General features: G+C 41.9%; 1 pseudogene across 1 annotated transcript in view; it reads left to right on the top strand.

The window, feature by feature from the left end:
• The window catches only part of LOC309799030 (U3 small nucleolar RNA-associated protein 25 homolog), a 34,991-nt pseudogene extending 12,959 nt beyond the window's left edge, over positions 1 to 22,032 (top strand). The window contains exons 8-13 of the transcript XR_014296153.1: positions 6,218 to 6,420; positions 7,588 to 7,770; positions 7,907 to 8,019; positions 8,743 to 8,988; positions 15,199 to 19,055; positions 21,966 to 22,032. The product of XR_014296153.1 is annotated as a U3 small nucleolar RNA-associated protein 25 homolog (transcript). The remainder of the gene's footprint in view (positions 1 to 6,217; positions 6,421 to 7,587; positions 7,771 to 7,906; positions 8,020 to 8,742; positions 8,989 to 15,198; positions 19,056 to 21,965) is intronic.
• Positions 22,033 to 24,710: the final 2,678 nt, after the last annotated feature.

The following is a 24,710-nucleotide window of genomic DNA, read 5'->3' as shown; positions in this document are numbered from 1 at the left end:
TGTGTGTGTGTATACACACCACATCTTTATCCATTCATCATTTGTGGACACTTAGGCTGCTTCCATATTCCATATTTTGGCTATTATAAATGTTGCATTGAACGTAGGAGTGCATATATCTTTTTGAATTAGTGGGTTTTTTTCTTTGGATAAACACCCAGAAGTTGAATTGCTCAATTGTATGGTGATTCTATTTTTAATTTTTGAAGAACATCCATACTGTTTTCCATAGTGGCTGCACCAATTTACATTTCCACTAACAATGCACAAGGGTTCCCTTTTCTCCACATCTTTGCCAGCATTTGTTATTTCTTGTCTTTTGGATAAGACCTATTCTGACAGGTTTGAGGTGATATCTCATTGTGGTTTTTTTTCTCTCTGTGCTTTGGTTAATAGCAACTTATTATACATGGTGGCTGTAAGAATTTATAACTCCAAAATCACAGCCTATCATTTTATATTATTTCATTTTGATCACAGCACTTACTAGCCACCTGATACATTCTTCTTCTTTTTTTTTAATTGGAGTAGGTATAGTTGATTTACAATGTTGTGCTCATTTCTGCTGTACGGCAGTGACTCAGTTATACACATATATACATCCTTTTTTATATTCTTTTGCATTATGGCATATCCCAGGAGATTGGATATAGTTCCCTGTGCTATACAGTAGGACCTTGTTGTTTACCCATTCTAAAGGTAATAGTTTGCATCAACTAACCCCAGACTCTCAGTCCATCCCTTTCCCCACCCCTGACCTTGGCAACCACAGGTCTGTGAGTCTGTTTCTGTTTTGTAGATAGGTTCATTTGTGCCATATTTTAGATTTCATATATATGTGATATCATATGGTATTTGTCTTTCTCTTTCTGACAGACTCCTCTTAGTATGATAATCTGTAGTTGCATCCATGTTGCTGCCAAATGGCATTATTTTGTTCATTTTTATGACTGAGTAGTATTCCATTGTGTATATGTATCACTCTTTATCCATTCATCTGTCAATGGACATTTAGGTTGTTTCCATGTCTTGGCTATTGTGAATAGTGCTGCTATGAACATAGGGGTGCATGTATCTTTTTGAATTATAGTTTTGTCCAGATATATGCCCAGGAGTGGGATTGCTGGATCATATGGTAATTATATTTTTAGTTTTCCAAGGAAACTCCATACTGTTTTCCATAGTGACTGCACCAACTTACATTCCCACCAACAGTGTAGGAGGGTTCCCTTCTCTCCACACCGTCTCCAGCATTTGTTATTTGTAGACTTTTTAATGATGGCCATTCTGACCAGTGTGAGATGGTACCTCATTGTAGTTTTGATTTCTCATTGTGATTTTGATTTGCATTTTCCTGATGATGAGTGATGTTGAGCATCTCTACATTTGACTGTTGGCTATCAGTACGACTTCTTTGGAAAAATGTCTATTCAGGTCCTCTGCTTTTTTTTTCTTTTTTTGCTGTACGCGGGCCTCTCACTGTTGTGGCCTCTCCCGTTGCGGAGCACAGGCTCCGGACGCGCAGGCTCAGCGGCCATGGCTCATGGGCCCAGCCACTCCACGGCATGTGGGATCCCCCCGGACCGGGGCACGACCCCGTGTCTCCTGCATCGGCAGGTGGATTCTCAACCACTGCGCCACCAGGGAAGCCCCCTCTGCTATTTTTTAATTGGATTGTTTGGGGGGTTTTTTTTGCGGTTTTTTTTTTTTGCAGTACGCGGGCCTCTCACTGTTTTGGCCTCTCCCATTGCGGAGCGCAGGCTCCGGACGCACAGGCTCAGCGGCCATGGCTCACGGGCCTAGCCGCTCCGCGGCACGTGGGATCTTTCCGGACCAGGGCACGAACCCATATCCCCTGCATCGGCAGGCGGACTCTCAACCACTGCGCCACCAGGGAAGCCCTGTTTGGGGTTTTTTGATAATGAGTTACATGAGTTCTTTATATATTTTGGATCTTAACCCCTTACTAGATTTGCAAATATCCTCTCCCATTCAGTAGATTGCCTTTTTGTTCATTGATGGTTTCCATTGCTGTGCACAAGCTTTTTAGTTTGATGTAGTCCCACTTGTTTATTTTTGGTTTCATTGCCCTTGCCTGTGGAGTCAGATCCAAAAAAATATTGCTAAGACTGTTGTCAGGGAAGTTACTGCCTATGTTTTCTTCTGGGAGTTCTGTGGTTTTCAGGTCTTATGTTCAAGTCTTTAATCCATTTTGAGTTGATTTTTGTAGATGGTGTAAGCTGGTGGTCCACTTTCATTCTTTTGCATGTAGCTGTCTAGTTTTCCCATCACCATTTGTTGATGAGACTGTCTTTTCTGCATTGTATATTCTTGTCTCTTTTGTCATAGATTAATTGACCATATAAATACGGATTTATTTCTGGGCTCTCTGTTCTGTTGATCTGTGTCTGTTTTTGTGCTATTACCGTACAATTTTGATTACTGTAGACTTGTAGTGTAGTTTAAAATCAGGGAGTGTTATACCTTCAGCTTTGTTCTTCTTTCTCATAATCAGTTTGGCTATTCAGGATCCTTTGCAACTCTGTACGAATTTTAGGATTATTCTAGTTTTATGAAAAATGTCATGGGTATTTTGATAAGGATTGCATTAAATCTGTAGATTTCTTTGGGTAGTCTGGACTTTTTTTTTGAATTTTATTTCTTTATACAGCAGGTTCTTATTAGTTATCCATTTAATACATATTAGTATATACATGTTAGTCCCAATCTCCCAATTCATCACACCCCCACCCCCACCCCCACTTTCCCCCCTTGGTGTCCAGTATGGACATTTTAACAGTACTAAGTCTTCCAGTCTATGAGCATGGTGTATTTTTTCATGTTTCTGTCATCTTTAATTTCTTTCATCAATACCTTGTAGTTTTCCAAGTACAAGTTTTTTACCTTCTTGGTTAGATTTTTTCTAGGTATTTTATTGTTTTTGATGCTATTGTAAATGGATTGTTTTCTTAATTTCTCTTTCTAATAGTTCATTATTAATGTATATAAATACAACAGATTTTTGTTAATTTTGTATCCTGCAACATTAGTAAATTTATTTATTAGTTCTGACAGTTTTTTGGTGGAGTCTTTAGGGTTTTCTCCATAAAGTATCATGTCATCTGCAAATAGTCAGTTTTACTTCCTCCTTTCCAATTTGGGTATCTTTTATTTCTTTTTCTTGCCTAGTTGCTGTGGCTAGGATTTCTAATACTATGTTGAATAAAAGTGGCAGAAGTGTGCATCCTTGTCTTGTTCCTGATTTTAGAGGAAATGCTTTCAGCTTTTCACCACTGAATATGATGTTAGCTGTGGGTTTATCGTATATGCCTTTGTTATGTTGAGATACATTCCCTCTATACCCACTTTGTCAACCCATCCTTGCATCCCTGGAATAAATTCTACTTGATTATAGTGTATGGTCCTTTTAATGTATTGCTGGATTCAGTTTGCTAATAATTTGTCAAGGATTTTTGCATCTGTGTTTATCAGGCATAGTAGCCTGTACATTTCTTTTTTTGTGGTGTTTCAGTATCAGGGTTATGCTGGCCTCATAAAATGAGTTTGGAAGTGTTTCCGCCTCTTCAGTTTTTTTAAATATGTTTGAGAAGGATAGGTATTAAATCTTCTTTAAATATTTTGTAGAATTTACCATGAAGCTCTCTGGTCCTGGTCTTTTGTTTTTGGGGAGTTTTTTGATTACTGATTCAATCACATTACTAGTAATTGATCTATTCACATTTTCTGTTTCTTCATGATTCAGTTTTAGAAGATTGTGTGTTTCTAGGAATTTATGTATTTCTTCTAGGTTATCTGACTTGGTGTATAATTGTTCGTAGTAGTCTCTTATGATACTTTGTATTTCTGTAGGGTCAGTTATAACTTCTCTTTCATTTCTGATTTTATTTGGGCCCCTTCTCTTTTTTTCTTATTGAGTCTGACTAAAGGTTTGTTAATTTTGTTTATCTTTTCACAGAACCAGCTCTTAGTTTCATTGATCTTTTTTTTTGTCTCCATTTCATTTATTCAGTATTTCTCATCTGACTTCTATTATTTCCTTCCTTCTTTGTTGGAAGTTTTTTCCTTTCAGCATATTTGAACATATCATGCCATCCCCTTCTGGACCACAAAGTTTCTGATGAAAAATCAGCTGATATTCTTTTTTTTTTATTAGTTTCTGCTTTATAACAAAGTGAATCAGTCATACATATACATCTGTTCCCACATCCCTTCCCTCATGCATCTCCCTCCCTCCCACTCTCCCCATCCCACCCCAGCTGATATTCTTATGGGGATTCCCTTGTCTGTAATTAGTTGTTTTTCTCTTGCTGCTTAAGATTCCCTCTTTACCTTTGACTTTTAACATATTAATTATAATGTGTCTTGGTATGAATCTCCTTGGGTTCATTTTGTTTGGGACTCTTGGTTCTTGCCGGACCTGAATGTCTGTTTCCTTCACCAGGTTAGGGACATTTTTAGCCATTATTTCTTCAGATAATTTTTCTGCCCCTTTCTTTCTCTGTCCTCCTTCTGGGACCCCTATAATGTGGATGTTAGTGCCCCTTTCTCTCTCTTCTTCTGCGACCCCTTAACACCGATGATAGTACACTTGATGTTGTCCCACAGTTCCCTTAAACTGTCCTCATATTTTAAAAATATTTTTTCTCTTTGCTGCTCTGTTGGGGTGATTTCTACTACCTTGTCTGCCAGGTCACTGATCTGTTCTTTTCTACCATCTAGTCTGCTGTTGATTCCCTCTAGTGTATTTTTCAGTTCAATTATTATAATCTTCAGCTGTGTGAGTTCTGTTTAGAACTTTCTTATATTTTGTCTCTTTCTTGAGTTTCTGTGTTCGTTCATTCATCTCCCAAGTTTGGTGAGCATCTTTAGGACTATGACTTTGAATTCTTTATCAGATAAATCACTTACATCTGTTTCATTAAATATTTTTTCTGGGGTTTTATCTTGTTCCTTCATTTGGAACATGTTCCTCTGCTTCCTCATTTTGCTTGACTCTCCGTGTTTGTTTCTGTGTATTATGCAAAACAGTTATTGCCCCGTCTTGAAGGAGTGGCCCTGTGTGGGAGATGAACTGTATTTTTAACTTTTTCCTAGTTCTTGGTCGTCTTATAAACTCTCTCTGTTTGTTTCACTCCCATGGAGTCTAGAAATGCAGTCCCACCCCCATCTGCCTGAGCCTGGTGCTCAAGGAGTGTCCCCTGTGTGGGCTACGTGCGATTGTTGCCTCAGGTCGTGTCCTGCGAGTGGCATGAGATGGGGTAGTTGTGGCTGCTCGTTGTCCATGTTTGTCAGTGCTGCACACAAGCAGTGCAGGGCCGTGGGGTAGGGGGTACTCACCCACCACCACTGTTAGCAACTTAGAGTGAGAGTGCAAAAAAGTGGCACCCACCAGTGCCATCAAGGTAGAGGGAATTTGTAAAAATGGCATCTGCCAGCATTCTGTCCCCAGAGAGAGTCCCAGCCAACTTCTGCCCCTCTGGTAGATGCTTTAAGATTAGCAAGTGAATCTCCTTCACATATGATCTGGGCTCTTTACAGACTGCTACTTGTTGCTTAGGAAAGAGATGTGGGCAGGAAATATAAATTTTTGTGATGATAATGTTAAAGCCATAATTAGTGAATATATTTATCCAAAGCTTTATGTAGAGTGAAAGAGAACTTGTGGGTGAATCCAGGGATTTGTTGAAGAGCTCTTTGAATATGGAAAAATAGATAAGGACCAGGTCAGTAATAGGAGAAGTAAGTGTTAAAGTGATAGAAACCACCAGTAAGGAAAAGAACATTTCAAGGAGGGTGTGCTTATGCATTCGTGACAAGAAACACTAAAGTGCCATTGAATTGGTAACTGAGAGCTGTTGGTGACCTTGGCAAGAGTCATTTCAGTGGTGTCCTGAGACTCAGAGGCAGATTGCAGTGCATTAAGGAGTGAGTGGGAGATTTTAAAGTAGAGATAATGTTTTGGAAGGTTTGCCAGTGAAGGAAAAGAAGAGGGTGGGAGCTAGAAGGGACCGTAGATGCAAAGGAGGGATGATGATGATGACGATGATGATTTTAATAATTAAAGCAGTTTGAGCACAATTACATGCAAAGGGGAAGATGTGGAAGGTACAAGGGGAGGCTGCAGTTTGAGAGGGTGGAAGCTAATGGCTTGGTGGTGACTCATGAACTGATGTGTGCTTGGCTGTTTTGTGTATAGGAGTGGCAATACTGCAGAGAAGCATCCGACTTTATGCCCCCTTCTATTCGTCAGACATCCTCATTGCCTCCCCTCTGGGCTTGAGGACCATCATTGGTGGAGAAGGAGAGAAGAAGAGAGATTTTGACTTTCTGTCTTCTATTGAGTTTCTCATCATTGATCAAGCTGACATTTACCTGATGCAGAACTGGGAGCATGTCTTGGTAATGCTGGTCATTAACATTTAGAGACAAGAAGCTCAGTGGTTTGAGTCTGAAATGGTTATTAAAGTCCAGATTAAAACTCAGCTTGGAAATGGAAATATTCCACATTTTCCAATTTGAAAATGGGAAATGTTGTCCCCTCTTCTACCCACAAGTTGGTCAGTAAAGTATCCAGAAAGATAAAAATTCTTGTCAACATTTTCAAATCTCCAGAAAAGATTTCTTCCCCTTAAAAGTTGCTTCTAGTAATAGACCAGTTTAGTGTGGTTAGTTGGTTGGTTGAAATCCCTCCTCACCAGGAATGTTTTTATCTAAAATAGTTCCTCCTGTTTATGCTCGTTCTCTTTTGTTTGGTCTTCAGTGGAGATGGGAAAACATTGCTCATGATTTCTTAATTTGTGATGTTTTACAGAGAAATGTAAGATGTTTTTGTCCCCCTACTGTAATTTGTACTATCATTTTTTTTCTCCCTCTCAACATACGCTGCAATGTTTTGGGGTTTAGGATTGTGCTTTGGAACAATCCTCATCACAGAACTATAGGTTTATATAGGTTTATATAAGGCATGTGAGAATTTACCTTTTCTACAACCCCAGGACTTGGAGTAAGTTTGGGACAGATAAAGGGGAGTACTTATTTATAAAGTAGGGAATAAACTTATAGTACTTGTGACCCTTCAATATACATTACAAGGTAAAAATATGATTAAAATAGAAAAGGCATGTCAATGGTTGAGTCATCTTTATTTTGAGCAAAAGGCACATGTAGTCATTCAGGCAATTTTCTAACGTTTTGGGAACCAAGTCATGGAAGGACAGCAGCTCTGTTTTCCGTGTCATTTCTCTTCTCGTCCAAGTCTGGAACTGAGTTGCTTATAGAGTCACCAGAGTGGCATTTCAGAATTTCCTTGAAAAGAAATATTCTGTATAGGTAGCATCTTGATCCTTTTTGAAAGATCCACAAGGTGGCCAGTTTGAGCTTTTCTTCTTGTTCGCTTGACTATGGGCAAGTCACTCACCCATCTGAGCCTGTTTTCTTGTTGTAATTTGGGAGATGATAGTATCTACTTCATGGGGTTAAATAAGATGATGGGCTTATAGAAAGGTTAGCAACGCCCAACAGGTAAGTGTTCAATAAGTATTAATGGAGTATTATTTCTGCTCAAAGCATTTGATGAACCACATGAACCTGCTGCCCTTGGACTCACATGGGGTGGACTTTTCTCGAGTGCGCCTGTGGAACCTCAATAATTGGTCCAAGTACTATCGTCAGACGCTGCTGTTTGGGGCCCTGCAGGATGCCCAGATCAACTCTGTGTTCAACAAGTACTGCGTCAATGTGCAAGGCCAGGTGGGTTCTCTCCTTCTTTCTCTGAATTTTCATGAAGTATTGTGTATAGTTTGGGTCATGAGGCAGAAGGAGAGGACAGCATTTGGTCAACAATGGGGATAGCTCACTTCCTAATGTTCTCACTGACTCCTGGCAGGTGGCTGTGAGGAACGTCCCGATGACAGGCTGCATCAGTCATGTCCTGGTGCAGCTCCCACATGTCTTCCAGAGGATGGAACCTGAGAACCTAGCTTCAGTGATTGATGCCAGGTACCCTCCCCTGTCCCATTGGACCCCTGGGGGTCACAGAGAGGGATTTTACTTGGGCATTCAAATTTAGAATTGTATTCCATGTTGGCTTTATTAGTTACCATTTACAAAATGAAATGAGATAATTGAATCCAATCATGCCATTGACAGAGGAGGACACTGAAGGCCAGAGAAATGGTGGGTTGTCCTAGTTCTGATAGTGTCAGGGTTAGTAAATCAAGGGTACTTTCCCCTAGACTGTGGCATTTTTAAATTACATTAATTTTTTAATGCCTCATGTCAACAACTTAATTCTAAGCCCTTCAGGGCAAGAACTGTTTTTCTAATTCTCTGTGTAACTTCCCCCCGTCTTCTCATTGTGTTTAGTCAGGGGACCCATGGTAGCAGAATGGTGCTTAACACATGGTAGGTGTTCAGTAATTATTTGTTGACTGACTGATTGACAACTGAATGAATGAATGATACAGTTATGTACTTCCTAGAATAATTCTCTGGGATATACCAGCATCACATCTATCCTTTATGATGAATAGTGTTGGCACTTACTTTTTGATGCGCTTAACAAGTTTTATCCTTACATAATCTCTTTGCAATGAGGTAGGCCAAATTGGCCTCTTAGGGGAGGTAGAAGGAGACTGTGACTTGCCCAGGGTCATGCAGTTGGCAGTGACACTATGGCTCACCTCTAGACCACTGACTCTGCCCTTTGCCTTTCCAAATCAGGTTTAACTTTTTCATCAACAAGATTTTGCCTCAGTATCGTGATGCAGTCATGTCTCACACGCTTATCTATGTCCCCTCCTACTTTGACTTTGTGCGTCTCCGAAATTACTTCAAGAAGGAGGAACTGAACTTCACTCATATCTGCGAGTACACCCAGAAGTCTGGTGTCTCCAGGGCCAGACACTTCTTCCTTCAAGGAGAGAAGCAGTTCCTGCTCCTCACAGAGCGCTTCCATTTCTACAAAAGGTAAAGTAGGACCAGGTTTCAAGTGTCCTCTCTGGAGGGCCTGCTTCCAAGTGCGTGGTGGGCTTTGCTGTGTTATAAGGTCCTCCCTTGCTTCACCTCCTGCAGACAAGCCAGAGTTTGGGGGGCTGGACAGACTTTTCTTGATTGGTTGGTTGGTTTTCTTTCAAAATGGGCATTGTTGGAAAAGGTGATAGAAACGAATGAGTGACTACAGCATAACTTGTATATAGATCTGGAGTGGGTCCATACTTAGGGTACCTCCTGTAGCTGTGGGTATACCCCTCAAGAAAGACATTACAGAGTTGAGCAGCTCTCAACAGAATACAGGAAGGGGAGGAACCTGTCGTAGAAGCACAGATGAAACACTGGGGACTGTGTGGTCTGTGGAGATGGAAGTTGAGTGCAGGGTCAGTGTTCAGAAAGCTCTCATTTGTCCTGAGGCAGTGCACACACACTTCTGCACCAAGGAGAACCAGGACTAAGGGGCTCCTTGAAGTTTATGAGAAGCAAAAGGTGAGGGGCTTAGAGGTGAATATTTAAGGGCTTCAGGGTTTGCTTCTTGCTGGCATCATTATTTGCTTTGTTCCAGTGAGTTGTTTTCATTCATGTTGGAAATGGTATTTTGGGGGAGTTTGCACTCAGCAGGTCTAAAGAACCCTTAGTTTTCCAAAAGCTTGATACATCAAAGCAAGTCCTTTAAATGAAGTGGATGGATTGGAAAACTTCCCAGCGTGATTGTCTGTAGCAAGTGTGAACTAAGCTGGGATGAGGACTGCTCTCAAGTAGCAACTTTTCAAGGAGAGGGCATGATGTCAAAGGAGCCCTTTCTCTTAAGTAGGCAGGACAGTCTTCTGTCTTACACTGTTCATTTATTGACCAAACAGTTTTGTCCCCAAAGTCACTATAAAGACAAACCGAACACGTGCCATTAGCTTTGTACCCTGGACCAGGTTAGTGGGTGTTTAAGTTGAATGGAGATAATCTGCAACTGCCAATTATCTCAAGGTTCCCAGCTATAGATTTTTTTGCTTGAGAGGTCACCAAGGTGATGATGGGTATTTTGATCTGCAGTGTCTTTGTGATTTGATTTTTTCATTTGACCTTGGGAAAAGTACATGTATTTTACACTTTAGTATCCAGCTTTAAAATTCTGTATTTATATTCTCTATGGAAGTAGGCCATGTTAGACATACTGCAGTTCATTTGTGAGCTAGCAAAAAACTTTCAACCTGAGGATTTGTTTTCTCTGGGGAGATGAAACCAGTAGAATCTTAGGATGGGATGGGCATTTGGTCATGATGGCCCTCCTGAGGGGAGGACAGTTCACAGTTCTTTCTCTGAGCATTATCAGTGGGTTAGCACAGGAAGGATTCTTAAGCAGGGGGCAATCAGAAACTCTGGAGGTAGGATTTCTGGAGGTGGGAAACGCTAGTGGGGTGTTTCTGAGTGCTCCCTGCCCCAGGGAGAACCCCAGTTATAGAAGTAACAGACCTCACCTTTATAGACTGTATGCAGGAGCCAGCCTTGCAAGTCAGTTGTGGTTGCCTCATTTATCTTTAACAGTTGTCAGGTAACATAGACATCGGGAATGTCCTTAGTTTTAGGTCCTGTCACAGTGTTACGCCATATTTGTAGGGGTCACCGAAGACCCAAAGCACATACAGGAGAGGAGGAAGGCAGGGGAAGAGGTGCAGACGGTCATGGGAATTGTTACTAACTGCCCCTCTGAAGAGGTTCTGGTCACGTGCTCTTATTTCCGGGAGATGCTTAGTCTCTACTGTGCATGAATTGGTACTAAGAGAGATTTTCTTGGGTTTTAAATGTAATACCTATTGGAATTGGTTTTGTTGTTTTATTTTGCTTTAAAAATACTCTCATTATATAAGAGTATTACACAATTATTGTAGAGAACCTAGAAAATCTAGGTTAAAAAAATGGGATCACCTATAATCTTACTGATATAAATACCCATTTTGGTGTATTTCTTTCGTGTCTCTTTGATGTAAAAAACATGTGCACGTGCACACACACACAGACACAGGCATTTTAAAAAGGACACCAAAGTTGGGATCACAGTGTACACATTTGGATTTTTTTTCTTTTATCTTGAATGTTTTATGTGCTTATTGAAAAAAAGCTTAAATAAGTTAGCATTTTGATATATATTTGTATGTTATGGATGTATTTTTAAGTTAATATATATATAGTTCTACTATATCCTGCCCCTGCTCCAACTTTTTATTTGGGAAAATTTCATTTCAAAAGACATTGTAAGACTATCCCAGTGAACATCTCTAACTCCTTCCACTTAGGCTTCACTAGCTGTTAGCATTTTGCCACATTCTCATGCACCCACATTCTCTGTCTCTCCTTCTCTCTTTCCACTCACATCTCTTATTTTTTCTTCCTGAACCATTTGAGAGTAAATTATGGGAGGCTTCATGACACTTAACTCCTAAATCTTTCAGCCTGTAGAGCTTAAAAACAACATTCTTTTATCTAACCACAACACCATTAACATACCACTTGACATTACTGCAGTAATACCATCTAATATTTAGTCTGTATGCACATTTTCCTAGTTGTTCCCAAAATGACTATTACAGCTGTTTCTCACCACCCCCCCGACCCCAATCCAGGATTTAGTTAAGAATCCTACATTGCATTTGCGTGACATGTTTCTTTAGTCTATTTTAGCAGTTCTCAAGCAGGAGCAGTTTTGCTCCCCAAGGGACATTTGGAACTATCTGGAGACATTTTTGGTTGGTACAGTTGGAGGGTTATTCTAGTGGTCTAGTGGTTCAAGCGGGTCAAGGCCTGGGTGCTGCTAGACGTCCTACAGTGCACAGGACAGCCCTTACAACAAAGAATTACCTGGCTTAAAATGGCAGTAGTGCCAGGGTTAAGAAACCCTGATCTAGAATAATTCTCTGCCTTTGTTTCTTGCTGTGATACTGATATTTTTTGAAGAGTCCAGTCCAGTTTCCTGTAGAATGTCCCACATCTGGATTTGGCTGTTTTCTTATTATTTAGATCAGTGTTCCCAAACTTTGCCACATATTAGAATCCCCTTGGGGAGCTTTTAAAAATCTGAATGCCCTGGTCATACCCCAGTATCAATTAAATCATGGTGTTTGGGGATGGGGACCAATTACAGGTACTTTTAAAAAACAAATAGGTGATCCAGTGAGCATCAGAGTTCGGGGACCAAAGATTTAAACATTATTTTAGTAAGAATTCTACATAGAGGATATTGTGTACTTCCCCCTGCATCTCCTCAAGAGGCCCAGGGTGTCAGTTTATCCCATTTTTGGTGATACTAAATGTAATCACTTGGTCAAGGTAGGTCTGCTAAATCTTTACATTGTAAAAATACCTTTTCTGTGTAATTATAAGTAATCTTTAAGGTGTGTATAGCATCCTTTTTAATGGTTGCATAGTGTTACATTGTATGGGTATATAATTAACCCAGTTTCCTTTTAATGGGCATATTGATTTGTTGTTTTCTGTTATTATATACAATAATGCCAAGAGCATCCATACGCGTAGTTGATGGCATAGTTGCCTAGGCATTTCCTTAGGATAAATTTGGAAAGGAAAACTTATTTGTTCAAAAGCTGTACCCAGTCTAAAATTTGCTGTGTGTTGCCACTCCCATCTTCTCCCCTCCCCGGTGAAATACACACTCACAATAATTTATACTCCATTAGCCTATTTCTGTAAATTCTGTAAATATTTCTGTAAATTCTTTTTTCCAGTGACTTGATAATCAAAATGATACCTCATGGTTTTAATGTCTTTTTCTTGCTTTTCTGTGTTTTTTGTAATTGTCAGTTGAATGTAGTGCCTGAGTAAGTAGTTGGCCTGGACGCCTCTTCTGTCAGGCCACTAGTGTGGCAGTTGTGAATCTAGTTAGGATTTGGTTGTTACCATAGTTGCCTTCTATTTACCACAAACTGCCAGTTCCTCCAGCAGACAGTGGCCCACTGTGGGGCCCAGTGCTGGAGGGCCTTGTCTCAGTGTCCTGCTCCCCTCTCAGCTTTCACCATGCCCTGCACCCCTGTGCCGAGGGAGAGCCTCTCCCACGCTCCGGCCCCTCCCCCAGCAGCAGGCTGCTCCTGCTCGCTCCTCCCCTAAGGCTTGAAGTGGGGCAGTTGTTCTCCTCCTGGTCCAGCTCAGATGCAGGCAGGTTCTGTCCATCCTGGGCTTTGGAGCTGGCGCTTTCTCAGGGCTCCTGCACCACCCTCCATGGTGGCCAGCCTCTGCCTTGTTCTACGAGGGGTCTTGGTGGGAAAGAGTTCCCTGCATCTCTGCAGTGGTGGCAAACATCTGCTTACATCAGTGCAGGATCTTGGGCTGAACAGGCTTCATGCCCTTTCCCCAGTCTTCATGCCCTTTCCCCTTTCCCCAGACTGCTCTTTTTACTGGATGTAAGTCCTGTGGTGGGGAGGGATGGGGTGAGGGGTTAATGCTCCTCCCTTAGGGCACACAGTTTTGCTGCTTCTGACTCCACCCTGGCAGTTGACCTTTGCCCCCTCACTGGCTTCAGGCTTTAGCTTCATATACAACATGGCTCTGGGAAGAGAGTGAGTTTTCATGTCTGCACCACCATCGGGGTCTCTCAGGTCTTCTGCCTTGCCTCCAGTCTTTCCAGGGCTCCCAGTGGAGACCTTTGGAAAAGCCCGTGAAGTAAAGGAGTGTCTGGGAATCCCAGGGATTCTGAACTGTCATGCAAGCCCATAATTGCCCTTTAAGAACTTGTTAAAAGTGTAGCTTTTTTCTTCCTACCCACTTTCTTAGCAGCTGCCCTCTTCCCCACTGTGCTCTGCCAAAGGTGAAGTGGTTCATATGTCCTGCCTTTCTTCAGACCATCTTGTCACTCTTTGGAATTCAGTCAGTGATGGGCTGAAGCTGGCTCATACCAGCTCTTAAGGTATGGTTGCACATCTCTTGCCAGTTCCAAGTTCAGCAACATGACACTGGTAGCTTGAAATGGAGTATTTACACCACAGAAATTGGCAAATGCTTCAAATCAGCACCTATCCTCCCCCACTGAGAATCAGTTGTTAAACACACACCAGGGCACCGTTGAATCAGTTCACTTGGTTGCCCTGTGACATCAGCTGTCTAGGCTCAGGAAAAGGAACACTGTTGTAGATTATCTTTTTCTTGTTAGCATGGGAGCAGTATTCTCTTGAGTTTTCTACATACTAAGCAGAAATGGAACTCTGTGTTTGTTTTTGTTTGTTTTGATAACTACTGAGGCAGAACTGTTTTTTTTCAACATCTTTAGCCATTAAAATTCCTTTATGGAAAGAGGATGTGGAAAGCTGATCCAAGTAATGGACTGCAGTTATATTTTGGGAGAGGAGGGTCTCCAGAGAGATCAGGATGAGCCAAGGGATAAAAAGACAAGGAAAACTTAACCGTCCATGAATAAAATAAAATTCCCGAGGGAGTCTGACATCAGCCCTGTATGAGAGTCTAACAGGAAAAATCAGAACCTTGTCAACGTATAAAATCTTTGGTCATGGAGCCCAAGAGGGAATGATTGATCTCAACCTGAACCGTAAGGTAAGTCCCTAGGGTCTGCACCCCCCCACACCATGCAGCCCTGTGCAGCAGGGAAAGAAGCAAGGAAGCTGTTGAAATTAATTGCCTTCCCATAATGCCTAATGGGTCCTCGGGCAGGATTTTGTAAATGGGTGAACTTGGGACATCTGCCATGGAGTTAACATGTCTACAGAATGACAAGAAAAGACTAATGGGAGTGCATTTACAGTTTATGCTGTTTATTTTATGTACTGGGTCTGGTCTGACCTCATCTCCATTACAGAACACTGTTTTGCCTGATTATAATAAGGATAATGTTAAATTGGAAATGCCTGCTTTTCAAATTTTCTGCGACAGATTTCTAATCCTTGTCTACTATTCTTCCCCACCCTACCTCAGTCTGCTCAGATTAGGCTCAAGAAGTGCAAATTCATTTTATCATTATCTTAAGCCAAACATTAGGAATTCAAATACACTGTCACAAAAAATGAGCCCCTCCAGCTCAAATTAGAGTAACTTTTGGTCTGTGTGTTATTTGTGCCATGGTCTTTCTCCTTGCATGAAATAGCGAGAGTGACTATGCCCCTGTAAAACTCCTTGGTGGCTTTTCCATAAAATTTCTCATGTAGACATAGCCTCTCTTTCTCCTTCTAACAGATACACAATAAAAGGCATCAGGGACCTGATTTTCTATGAACTGCCAACATATCCCCACTTCTACAGTGAAGTTTGTAACATGCTGCAAGCCACCACCAGAGGAGAGGAAGCTGCCTGGACCTGCACTGTCCTCTACTCCAAGTACGATGCCCAGAGGCTGTCTGCTGTGGTCGGGGTGGAGCGGGCTGCACAGATGCTGCAGTCCAAGAAGAACGTCCACCTCTTCATTGCTGGAGAGAGATGAGAATTGGTTGGACAGGAAATGGTGTTTGGTGTGATATGTCATGCTTGATTCTGTGTCTCTTGGACCTGATTCTGATCACTTACACAAAGAAGGGCTGCAACAAGGAAGGAGCACCAGGCAGGTTCTTAGCAGATACCTCTTTCTTTTCAGACCATATATACCTGAAAAGTTCCGTGTAAACCAGATTTTGGTAAAACCCATCTTTCAGAGGTCAGGGGAGAGCTCATGGAACTCTGAGAAGTTGATAGAAGGAATCTTCTACTTGTGAATTTTTTTGTACGCCATAAATTCTTTTGTTGTGATTTCACCTCTAATTTATTACACTTGGTAAATTCTTTCAGATTTGCCTGTTTCTATTTGACACCTTCTTAAAGTGAGGCATGCATTTCTTTGCTTGTGAGAACTGGTTATGAGAAATTGGAATACTTCTTGCTGTTGAATATCATCTTAGTTTTGGATCGCAAAGGTTTTGCAAACCTGTTATTTTTCCCCAGCCAAACTTTTTTAAACCTTAAATATTCTATTTTAATTCAGCCTAGAAGAGCACATTCGTTCACTGATCTTTTTTTAACTCCTGAATGTTTTAATGAAAATATATACTTAAAAATCACATTATATAAAATAACATTAATTTCTACCTTATTTCAAGAAATAATTTTATGAAATTCTTGATGTCGCAAATTCATCGTCAACATCACTGTCTTCATTGCTATAGTCATTTTTTAAGTCATATAACATGAAAAGAAGTTACACTTTTAAAAACATTTTTAGGGAGTTCCCTGGCGGTCCAGTGGTTTGGGCTCGGCGCTTTCACTGCCGAGGCCCAGTTTCAGTTCCTGGTCAGGGAACAAAGATCCTGCAAGCTGCACAGCGTGGCCAAAAAAAATAAATAAATAAATAAAATTGAACTATTCTCAGAAAAATTACCAATTCAGAACCTGAATCATCTGAAATTAAATTGCCAAGTTGCTGGGCCTGTCACTCCTAAAAATCACTCCTGAATTTAGTATGTATTTCATGTAAACAAGGACATTTTTCTATGTAACCTCAAAACAACCGTCAAATCAGGAAATTGCCACTAATCCTTGGGCCCCATTCAGATTTGCCAAATGTCCCAATAATAACCTTTATAGCAAAAGGATGCAGTTCAGAGTTACATACTGCTTTGAGTTGTCATGTCTCTGTAGTGGCCTTTATTCTGAATGGTACCTCAGCTTTTTCTTGGCTTTCTTGACCTTGACACTTTATTTTTTTAATTCTTAAATTAAAAAAAAAATTTTAAACATCTTTATTGGAGTATAATTGCTTTACAATGGTGTGTTTCTGCTTTATAACAAAGTGAATCAGCTATACATATATCCCCATATCTCCTCCCTCTTGCGTCTCCCTCCCACCTTCCCTATCCCACCCCTCTAGGTGGTCACAAAGCACTGAGCTCATCTCCCTGTGCTATGTGGCTGCTTCCCACTAGCTATCTATTTTACACTTGGTAGTGTATTATAAATCCATGGCACTCTCTCACTTCGTCCCAGCTTATCCTTCCCCCTCCCCGTGTCCTCAAGTCCGTTCTCTATGTCTCCGTCCACCTAGCCTGCCCCTAGGTTCTTCAGAACTTTTTTTTTTTCAGATTCCATATATATGCATTAGCATACGGTATTTGTTTTTCTCTTTCTGACTTACTTCACTCTGTATGACAGTCTCTATGTCCATCCACCTCACTATAAATAATTCAATTTCATTTCTTTTTATGGCTGAGTAATGGACGTTGACACTTCAGAAGATTGCAGGCCAGTTACTTTGGATGGTGTTTCCTGTCAGATTAGGTTAGGTTAGGTTTAGTTTATGCATCTTTGGCAGGAGCAGCATAGAAGCAATGCTGCGTCTTCCTTGCTGTATCTCTTCAAGCGGTGCATGATTTCCACCTGTCCCATCATTATGACACTAACTGACCACTTGTTTAAGGTGGTGCTTGCCAGACTTTTCCACTATAGAATCACTCATTCCCCCTTTATTAATTTATATTAATATTACAAGTATGGATTCTTCAGTTTTTATTCAATGGGTTGTAATTGGTTATTATCGTTACTCCTTTAGATGCTTAAATGGTCTCAGATGTGGCCAGCAGGAACACCTTCCAGCTGACTCCTGTGTCTTCTTGACACATCCCCCTTTAACTTGGGCATTTCTTTATTTTCTGACACTATAAGACATTCCAAGTTTGTCTTGTACTTTCCCTATTCCAGCCCTGCTTTCTTTAGTGGAAAATTATCTTGAAGCGAAGATTTGAGTGCTAAGTGTACCCAGTACTGTTGTGGAGCCACTGGTCCCAGGCCATCTCAGTGGTCAGAGTTTGGGAATATCTGCATGCGTGTATATGTATACACATACCTATGTGCCCATGACATCTAAATTTATTTCTGTATCCATATATTGAAAACCATGAATTTACACCTTACCTCCAATTTCAGACTGACAACACAGGGTTCCTTTTGTTTTCTCCCTTTCCAAACTTGTAACTCCCTTCTCAGATAGTGAGACATGTGGCTCCCATTAGGCTCAGTGGAACAACCCATATTGGTACAGATTTTCTTCCTCTTGGACATGCTTAAAATTGCTCATCAAAAAAAAAAAAAAGTGAAATCACTTTTGGGGTACTTTTCCTGCTAGATATTTAAATAGGCATTTTTATTTGTCTCTCAACATGGAGAGTAGAACTATTCATTCCATATATAGATGGGTTCCTAAAGTTTTGCAAATTTATAGGCTTAAGCCAGCCAAACTCACGGTACAAAGAACATGTTCTTAAATATATATTTTTAAAATGGAGTATAGTTGGGGCCTCCCTGGTGGCGCAGTGGTTGAGTCCGCCTGCCGATGCAGGGGATACGGGTTCGTGCCCCGGTCCGGGAGGATCCCATATGCCGCGGAGCGGCTGGGCCCGTGAGCCATGGCCGCTGAGCCTGCGCGTCCGGAGCCTGTGCTCCGCAACGGGAGAGGCCACAACAGTGAGAGGCCCACGTACCGCAAGGAAAAAAAAAAAAAAAAACAATGTGTGCTGTCTATGCCAAAATAAAAAAAATAATAAAAAAATGGAGTATAGTTGATTTACAATGTTGCATTAGTTTCAGGTGTACAGCAAAGCAAATCAGTTATACATATACATGTATCCACTCTACAAAGAATTGTCTTATCCATAGAGTGCCCTGTGGTTATTGGCATATTTGTGCTGTGTTTACCATAGAGCCTGTGTATTATGAGAAAAGAAACGAGTTATTTGCCTAGTTCAGAGATAGGAGGAAGAAGGGACTCTGATTACCCCCATCTTCTATTTCCATATTCTTTTCCCTGTGAATTGTAGCTAATTCATGGCTTTCATTATCACTATTCACAAGACTCTCAAATCTCCATCTTCTCTGGACCTCCACTCACATGTGAGCCTGGATTTCAAGTCTATGTATAGCCCCAGAAATACATGTTTTTTTAAGCATCCCTACTGATTTTAATGCTAGCTTGTAGCCAGCTAACTGCTTCTCGCCTACAGAGAACACTGAGGGTTTCAAGTGCGAAACAAGCAGTATTGCTTCTGTTCCTGGCTCAGCACCTGGGAAAGAAGGTAAGCCTCAGCAGTGGCCCTGGCTCCTGAGTTGATTGCAAAGAGTTGACTTTTTGGAGTGGTTTCATCAAAAGCATGCCTTAACGTCAGGTCTCTCACACAAAATAAGGGAGAGAAGAGGGTCTATTGGACCACGGATAATAACACCTGAGCTGGAATTATATACAATCTTGATATTTCTTAGCAAGGCTCATCTTCAGCAAGCAAGTACCTATATAGTGCTGGTAGAAAATAGACAAAGGAATGGTCCCAATCCTGGGAAGAGGTAGAATTTTAAGGTAGGAAGAGGAACTTAACCAGAAAGTAAGGGTTTTAAACTTTTTTTTTCCTTCCCACAGTAATAACAACTTAGCACTTTTCTCTTTGAGGGGAAAAAAGCTTTGAGTCATGAATGCTTTCTGCAGCTGGCTGCACCATATGCAGTATTCAAAAGACAAGAACTAGCTAATCATAGAGAACCAGCGGCAGCTTAACAGCCCTCTGCTGGCTTCCAAAGGGCTTATAATTGAGTGCAGATGGTCCCGGCAGGATGGGTATGAATCCCTGCTGACTCCTCACATCCCAGAGGGCCAAGGGGGGCTCATGAAGCCTCCCAGCCCTGATTGTGCCCTCGTGGGAGCCACTGAGGAAGGAGGGGAGGCAGGTGGTGTGAGAGCCTGCTGGCTGCCTTCTGCCCAGCCTTCCCTTGGCTGCGTGAACAGATCTTCAGGCTGCAGAGTGTAGCTTTGATGAGTCTAGGGTCTCAAGATTATAGAAGTCCTGGGGTAAGGGAGCAGGGTTGGGGGTTCTTTATAATCATTGGAAGAGCCTCATCGTGTAACCTGCAGGTGGCTGCAGGGCACCAGAGCCTCACGGAGGAGGGGTGTGGTGGGCACTGCACAGACTGCTGCTTTCAGGGAGCATCCTCCTGGGGGTGGGGCCCTCACAGCTGGCCCGGCCTCTCCTTCCCATCTCTTTCCCAGCTTCTCTCTTTAAAGGAGTCATGGTAGTCATCCTTGCACCATTCACAAAAAGCTTTTCTGGCTTTTCTAGCTAAACAATTCTAAACAAATTTCAGTCTGCTTTTAATACCAGAGTCAGTGAATTGGGAGTAGATACACAGATAATCCAAAATTCATGTAGTCTTTGGAGGGAGAAAGAAGACAGCTCCCTCTCCTTTCCTTGGGGCCTAGCCATCCCTCCCACGTGAATCTACCACGTGTAGCTGACAGCACAAAGTGCATTTCTTTCTAAAGACTTGTATTTCTTCCTCTTATACCACATGCTCTAGCCAGAGCTGCAATAAAATTCTATGTATTTTATGTCCTGTTTCTGAGCTGAACACGCGTTCCTATCCCCTCATCGATTGCCTTGTTTCTGAGGACCCTCCTTTCTTCAGATGTGGGAAGGAGTTCTCTCTGCATTGCTTGCATTATAGATCCAGTTGGATTGGAGATGACGGAAGTGATGGCACAAAGCCAGACACGTCTTAGCGCTCACTCCGCACTGTCACCAAATGGCCAGGCGTCAACCTTGAAGCACAATCTCTATGCTGGTTCCTGCAGAGACAAGAAGAAAGAAGAAAGATTGTCCTCAGTATAATTCCTGGATTTGCCTTTCACCTCTGGCCACGTTGCCATCATTCCTGTGGGAGGTGAGAGCATGAGAAAGAACAGAGGTCTGGACCTCAATCAAACGGGCTGGCTGTCTCAATAGTTAAGAGTCCTATGCGCCAAAGGAGTCAGGGCTGAGATTGGATTGCTACAAGGCTTGCTCGGCCTGCACAGAGAAATCTGAACCTGGTGGGCAGCTCCACCTAGGTGTCACCCTCACTGCTGGGCGGAACACCTGCACTTGCTTGTCCTCCTGGCTCCCACAGTGGGCGGGGCATGGCACAGTCCAGGCCAAGTTGTCATGGTCTTCAGGCTTGGGCCTCTGCAGCTGGCTGGGACTGGTGGGAGCTGTAGCCTCAGCTGACAAGGGGAAAGAAGGCAGTCTTTGCTGCTTGGCTGATTTGGAAGCTGTGCCAAATTCCTGCCCATCTGTTCTCCCAACTGAGCCAAGGCCAAAGCTGTCTAGCTCTTGCCAACCCAGGGAATGACATGGAGCCCTGTGTCCTGCAGCCCTCATTCTCACTGCACCCTGCAGCCCCTCTCATCTGTCAGTTTGACTCCCCACAGAGATGGCCCTGGGCTCACAGCTGCTGTTTGCCCACAGATGTCCATGGATTTCTGCCTTTTATGTTCATCATTTTTCAAAACCGGCCCTGAGCTGGGTGCTGACACCAACATTACCACCAACCCACTGTGGCTCTGTGCAGGTCCTCCTGGCCACCTCTCAGCTTTCTCATCTTTAGAAAGCGGGGTACAATCTCCACTATCCTGACAGAGGGACATGAGAGAAAGTAGAAGAGACTGCTGTTGTTTGCCCTGTACTCGCCTCCTACTTCCCTAGTAAGAGGACCCTGGATTTTATTGGGTGACAAAGTGCCCAGTCCCCCTTGCGGTAGGGTGTGGCCAGGGAAAAGAGCACTAACCTTGGGGCAGACTCTTAGGAGAGCTCTTTGAAACTGGTAGGAACACCACTTTTTCCTCTTGTTCTTCCCTTTTTCCTGCCTGCAACACAGAAGTGATGGTTGAAGCTCTAAAGGACAGAACTCTGTGCACAGAAGATGGTGGAGCCAAAGGGCAGAAGGACCCTGGCTCTCAGGTCATATCCTGAAGCTGCATCCCAGCTCTGCATGGTCTCTCTTCACACTTTTCTGTGAAAACCTAAATCCCTCATTTGTTTCAGCCACTGAGGCCAGGCAGTATTGTTGGCCTCAGGCTGTATTGCTGAGTCCTAACTGGCTACAGAGGACAAAAATGGGATCACAAGTCCTGAAGTCCAAAGGCTCTGCCTATTCTTTCTTCTTTCTTCTTGTCTCTGCAGGAACCAGCATAGAGATTGTGCTTCAAGGTTGACGCCTGGCCATTTGGTGACAGTGCGGAGTGAGCGCTAAGACGTGTCTGGCTTTGTGCCATCACTTCCGTCATCTCCAATCCAACTGGATCTATAAGAATGAGGGAGGACATATGTCTCCTCACAGGGTTTATGGAAACTGATGGTGGCAGAAAAATAACTGGCAAGAAAACAGACTTCAATTCTCTGAAAGTTGGCGACCACCTGTTTTTCATTTCTTTAGGTGTATTTCAAAGCAAAACTAGGAAATGGGTCCAGATCCCCAGTTTGGTAGCAACTTAGAGGTCTTGTGGTCCAATCTGCTGCTTGACCCCTGAGTCGCCTATAGGTTGTCTCTGAGAGGGAGATCAGCTCAGTGCGTTGTGACCACCTAGAGGGGTGGGAGGGAGAAGCAAGAGGGAGGGGATATGGGGATATATGTATATGTATAGCTAATTCACTTTGTCATATAGCAGAAACTAACACAACATTGTAAAGCAATTGTACTCCAATAAAGATGTTAAAAATAAAAACAGGACTATCATACAGAGTGAAGTAAGTCAGAAAGAGAAAAACAAATATATATTAACATATGTGGAATCTAGAAAAATGGTATATAGATGTTCTTATGTGCAAAGCAGAAATAGAGACACAGATGTAGAGAACAAATGTATGGTTCCAAGGGAGAAGGGGTGGTGGTGGGATGAATTGGGAGATTGGGATTGACATATATACACTACTTTTTTAATACTTTTTTTAACACCTTTATTGGAGTATAATTGCTTTACAATGGTGTGTTGGTTTCTGCTGTATAACAAAGTGAATCAGCTATACGTATACATATATCCCCATAGCTCCTCCCTCTTGCGTCTCCCTCCCACCCTCCCTGTCCCACCCCTCTAGGTGGTCTCAAAGCACTGAGCTGATGTCCCTGTGCTATGCGGCTGCTTCCCACTAGCTATCTGTTTTACACTTGGTAGTGTATATACGTCCATGCCACTCTCTCACTTCATCCCAGCTTACCCTTCCCCCTCCCCATGTCCTCAAGTCCATTCTCTACGCCTGTGTCTTTATTCCTGTCCTGCCCCTAGGTTCTTCAGAACCATTAAAATTTTTTTTTCTAGATTCCATATATATGCATTAGCATACGGTATTTGTTTTTCTCTTTCTGACTTACTTCACTCCGTATGACAGTCTCTAGGTCCATCCACCTCACTACAAATAACTCAATTTCGTTTCTTTTTATGGCTGAGTAATATTCCATTGGACATATATACACTATTAATACTATGTATAAAATAGATAACTAATGAGAACATACTGTATAGCACAAGGAACTCCCCTCATTGCTGTGTGGTGACCTAAATGGGAAGAAAATCCAAAAAAGGAGATATATGTACATGTATAGCTGATTCACTTTGCTGTACAGCAGATACTAACACAACATTGTAAAGCAACTATATGCCAATAAAAATTCATTAAAAAAATAACAGGATCTGAACCCAGGTAGTATGATTCCCCCAAACCCACATTGTTTTTCACTAGTTGATGCTTCTCTAAAACAAAAACAAAAAGCACTCGATTGTAGCTATTATTATTACTACCCCTTTAAAAGGAGAAATCTGAAATTGTTGAACTCTTAAAAAGACAGAGGATTATAATGCTTTCTTGGTGGTGGTAGCGTTGTTATAAACAAACACTAAGTTGTTTTGTATGCCATCCTTCTGGATTGTATGACATTCTAAAGGGCGGTCTAGGCTTCTGAGAAGCTTAATGCCTCATATAGCAGATGATTATTGAAGGCATATTTTTAACTTGTTTGCTGCTCTGTTTATCCTTGGTCCATCGAGCTTTACCCGGGGAAATTAAATTCTTAATATCAGGCCAAATAAAAATTAAGAAGATACCTTTTCTTGAAACATGCACCTACACGGAAAAGCAGCATAACAGTGTTTAAAATCATGGACACTGAAGCAAGGCTGTCTGGGTTCAAATCTTTGCTTTGCTACTTTCTAGTGATTTTTATGAAATTCCTTAAACTCTCTGTGTCTCAGTAGCCACATCTGCAAAATGGGCTTATGGTAATAGTAATACCTGTCTCTAGAGTTGTTATAATAATTAAGTTACTTAATCCATGCAGGGTACTTAGAACTGCTTGGCACATAGTCACTGCTCAGTCAGTCTGAACTAGTATTACATACAGACCTTCCGTCCCACAGCACAAAGCTAAAAGAAAACAAAGGAAAGTCGTGGGGCATCAACTTCTGTTTTGGGTTATTCTTGCCTATAAGTGAGTGAAAAAGAAATTTTGAGAGAGACGGCTTCAGAAAATAGCTGTGGGGATTTTACTCAGCAAATTCCAGGGCTTAAGGACAAGGAAGTGTGACATTTTAATGAGTTATAAACACCAGGTGGTGCTGTAAACAAGTTCAGTAACAGGCTCTTCACCTCCCCTCTGGCTGCCTCTGGGCTGCCACTGCCCTGTGCCCTCTTGAGCTGAAGAGACCCAGAAATCCAAGCCTCTTTTTTTTCTTCTTCTTCTTTTTGAAACAATTCCAACACATAGGAAATGTGAAAATTCAAAGACAGTTACAAAAACTTGTGGTATAATTTAATTGTTTATAAGTTAACCCCTTTTAAAAATGAGTCCACAAATAACATGTTTATTTCAGGAAACAGTTTGTATAGAGCAGTGTACATTACGTTTTAAGAAATGGAAAATCACTACTAGGTGCA

This window comes from Mesoplodon mirus, assembly GCF_964341445.2.
Source record: "Mesoplodon mirus genome assembly, chromosome: 3".
Classification (NCBI taxonomy): Eukaryota; Metazoa; Chordata; class Mammalia; order Artiodactyla; family Ziphiidae; genus Mesoplodon; species Mesoplodon mirus.
The sequence above is the reverse complement of the archived record's forward strand: the minus strand, read 5'-3'. Positions and strand labels throughout refer to the sequence as shown.